The sequence below is a fragment of the Mus pahari genome, chromosome X (assembly GCF_900095145.1).
Source record: "Mus pahari chromosome X, PAHARI_EIJ_v1.1, whole genome shotgun sequence".
NCBI classification, from domain to species: Eukaryota; Metazoa; Chordata; class Mammalia; order Rodentia; family Muridae; genus Mus; species Mus pahari.
In genome coordinates, this window is record NC_034613.1 from 77,747,579 (window position 1) to 77,752,115 (window position 4,537).

At 34.1% G+C, this 4,537-nt stretch overlaps 1 pseudogene; it reads right to left on the minus strand.

The window, feature by feature from the left end:
- Nucleotides 1-4,395: 4,395 nt before the first annotated feature.
- LOC110314388 overlaps nucleotides 4,396-4,537 on the minus strand; it is a 90,722-nt pseudogene continuing 90,580 nt past the window's right edge.

Here is a 4,537-nt window from a genome sequence, read left to right on the forward strand (position 1 = left end):
TCACCCTGCATAAAACTCAAGTTTAAGCAGATCAAAGTCATCAACATATAACCAGAAAGACTAAACCTTATAGAAGATATATTGAGGGATAGCTTTGAACACATTAGCATAGGATATAACTTTCTGAAAAGAAAAACAACAGTTCAGGCTCTAAGAGCAATAATTAATAAATGGAACCTCATGAAACCAAAAAGCTTCTGAAAAGACACTGTCATTAGGAAAAAAAAAAATGGCAGCATGCAGAATGAGAAAGGATCTTCACCAACTTTACACCTGACAGAGGGTTAATTTCCAAAATATGTAAAGAACACAAGAATTAACACACCAAGAAACCAAATAACCCAATGAAAAATGGGATACAAAGCTAAACAAAGAAACACTTGACAGAGGAATCTCTAAAGCTGAGAAGCACTTAAAGAAATAATTAACACCCTTAACCATCAGGGGAATTCTAATCAAAACAAATGTAGAAGCCATGTTGATGACCGTCCAAACATACCTAGACAGAAGGATGTAGAGATATCTTTGATTCTTTTTCCTGTGTATGGGAGACTTTTCTTCCTATTAAGTTGCTTTGTTCAACCTTGATATGATGGTGTGGGCCTTGTGTTGTAACTTATCATGTCATGTTCAGTTCATATCCCTGGTAAACCTGCCTTTTTTCCTAAAGGAAATGAAGGAGAGTAGATTAATGGCAAAGGGGAGATGGAGAAGGGTGCTGGAAGGACTGGAGGTAGGGGAAACTGTAGTTAAGATATAATGTATGTAACAAAAACCAATATACAATAAGATGCTGTTAAGAATCACTTCAGAAAAAGAACCATCAAACATGACTCTGACAACAGGTCAACTGCCTGCAAGAAATAAAAACCAGCCAAGCTGCCTGAAAGAGCAAATGGCAACCAAATGAGTTTTACAATAATGACACTCCCCAATCTGTTGTGCTACCTGAAGGCTGTGTAATGTGACCCAGGTTTTTATCTTTTGAGATATATTACTTTAACTGGAATAGGCTTTGGTGATGCAGCTGTATTTGTATCATTTCTGCTTACCCATAGTTCTGTAATTAACCCCAATAAAACTCATTGTTTTACCAAGTTGGTCTTTGCTGGTATCTCTACTTTGTTCTGTCATGGCTTCCATATCTGGGGCGAGTAAACTTGTATATTTTACCTCCCCAGGTAAAGTTTTATCACATGACAGCCTCATGACATATCTAGAGTCTTATGAGAGACAGGGCACAGTATATGGTAGGCTAAATGAAAATTATCCCCACATCAGTGGCTCAAGTATTTGAACACTTGTGCCATGGTTGATGGCACTGTTAGGAAAGGGTATCGAAATTTAGAAAGAAAGCTTTGCCAAATGGAGACCATCAATGAGAATTGGCATTGAGAATGTTTAGATTCTCCTTACTTCTAACTCTATCTCTCTCTTTCTGTCTCTCTGTCTCTGTGTCTCTCTCTCTGCCTCTCTCTGTCTCTCCTCTCTCTTTTCTGTATATGAATAAAAGGTGACTACCAGCTTTCTACTTCGCTATCTGCTGCCATGCCTCCCCTTCCATTTATGGGCTCCTCATTCTAGAGCTATAAGCCAAAAGCAGCCATTCCATCATGAGTTGATTCATATATATATATATATATATATATATATATATATATATATATATATGCATATACATATATGTGTGTATGATATTTGCATATATATGATTATGTACTTCTTTGTGAATATATTTTATATGCATGATTACATGTATTATGTATGTTCATATATATATATATATATGGGTGATTTACCTGTATGCATGTTTGTGTACCACATACATGAAATGCCAATGTAGGCAAAAAGTTGACAACATGCCTCAGGGAACTGAACTTATACCAAGTGGATGCTAAGAATCAAATGTAGTTTTATGGAAGTGTGCCTAACTGCTGAACCATCAATCTGACTTCCATGTATTGATTTTTGTCATGTGTTTTATCACTACAAAAGTTACTAATAGCCTTTCCTTTATGGTATAAGACCTCACAGCAAAGAAACTGAGTCTCAGAAGAGACTCTGTCATTATAACCCTTTTGAACAATGTTGAAACCATTAAAAATTACAGGGTGTTTTACACTTAAAATATATACATCTTGTAATACTCTATGAGATGGTGGAAGGTTATGCCTAAATAGTTATATGCTTGGGTGTTGTGTAGACAATGGGTTAAAGATAGTTAATAACAGAATCTCCACTTAGGAGACAATCTTCTTAGTATATTTATAAAGCAGTTTATAGACTGGGATAGTTGAGATTTTTAAGACCCACCTTGAAGATATGTGACTCTGGACACTGGTTAATGTCTTGCACTACATAAGAAGAAAAACTGAACTGGGCCTCAGAAATCATCTCGTTTCTTTTTCATTGTGGGTACAATGAACCCACAATGAACAAGAATTTGTCCCAGAACTTAACAGAATGGAATATTTCCCCCAATCATTATGAGACAGATTCAATTTTTCTTATGTTAAGGTTGTTCTGTTAGTTTGATTCAGCAGCAATACACACACACAGACACACACAAACACACACACACACACACATGTACATGCACATGCACACGAATACCCATATGTATTCATATATGTGCGAGAGTGTGTATGTGCATGGATGGTGTCTGTATGTCTGAGTGTCTATCCTAGCGTGCACCTAATATTCTAGGGAAAGGTCAACACTTGATTATCTCTTACAATCTAGATATTTGATGCATCCTGTTTTATTCCCTAAAGATCCTATAAAAGCCTCAATTAGGATTAGTACTATATTGATGCTAATACTTGATATATCTTATCTAAAAAGAACTGCATTAACAACAGCACCCTCAAAATGCAGCTTAGGAATGTATTCATGAAAATATGTACTGAATTCCATATAATAATTCATAATGCTGAAGTTCTGTTAAATCTTCACAGAAATTTTGAAAAGTGTCACTTCATGTTTACTTTAATATTACTTTGTCTTTCATACAGGGGATATTTTAAACAATCTTCAGTTTATGGAAAGAATATCGTTGCTAGATCCCTTTCTTTAAATTGGCTTCACAATATATCACTGTAGTTGCTTCCAATATAAAGAGTTTAGTAAGAATTTTATTAATTTAGTAAACTTTTTCTTCTACCCAAACCATGTTGTTAAAGCATCATGTACTTGTTGGGAAGTTAAAACCAAGTTGCTGTTTATTTTATACTATGCATATATGGTTTTAGGTATATAAAATTGAGGCCTCTTCTTTAGTATTTTGTTCCATATTCTATCATATCTAATGATACAATGGACAAAGATTTTTTAACTTGGATTTTTCAACTTGTTATAGAACTTTAATTGATCTAGGAATTGACAGCCTCATAAGATTCTATGAATTAAGATTAGGTTTGTCTTTCATACAGAGGATATGTCTTTTATTAGTAGGTTTTTCATCTTCATCTTCTTCTTGATTTTTATCATTACCACTCATTGTCATTGTCACTATCAGTATCATTTGGGTTATCCACTAAAGGAAGCAGGCTAATACAGTGTGACCTAATCATTGTGTTAACGGACTTATCACCATGAAAGAGAGAATATTGAAAGAATGTAGATAATTTTCTTTTTTAATCTTTTATTTATTTATTTATTTATTTATTTATTTATTTATTTATTTATTACACTCCATCATTTATTTCCTTCCCAGTCTATCTTCCAACTGTTCAAGCATGATGAGGAAGGACCCTCATATTCATCCAAGGGAAAATCCACCAAGAGTAAGTCTCAATTCCTAACATCAATGCCCCAAGTGCAAGGATACTCACATTCATTAAAACAAAACAAAACAAAACAAAACAAAACAAAAAAATCTTTACTAAAGCTCAAAAGACAAATTGAAACCAACAAAATATTACTGGGAGACTTCAACACTCCACTCTCACCAATAGATAAACCATTGAAACAGAAACAAAACAGAGACACAGTGAAACTAATAGAGGTTATGAACCAAATGGATTTAACTGATAGCTCCAAAACATTTCATGTTCAAACAAAAGAATATGCCTCCTTTTCAGCACTTCATTGTATCTTTTCCAAAATAGACCATATTATTGGTTATAAAACAATCCTCAACAGATACAAGAAAATTGAAATAATACCATGCATTATATTAGATTACCATGGCCTAAGGCTTGTCTTCAATAACACTAAAAACAACAGACAGCCCACATACATGTGGAAACTAAACAACTCTCTACTCAATGATAACTTGTTCAGGGAAGAAATAAAGAAATTAAAGACTTCCTGGAATTTAAAGAAAATGTTGACACATCATACACAAACTTATGGGACATAATAAAAGCAGTGCTAATAGGAAATCTAATAGCACTAAGTGCCCTGCAAAAAACAAAAAAAAACAAAAAAAAAAAACTGGAGAGATCTTACAGTAGCAACTTAACAGCACACCTGAGAGCTCTAGAACAAAAAGAAGCAAACACACCCAAGAGGAGTAGAAGGCAGTAAATAGTCA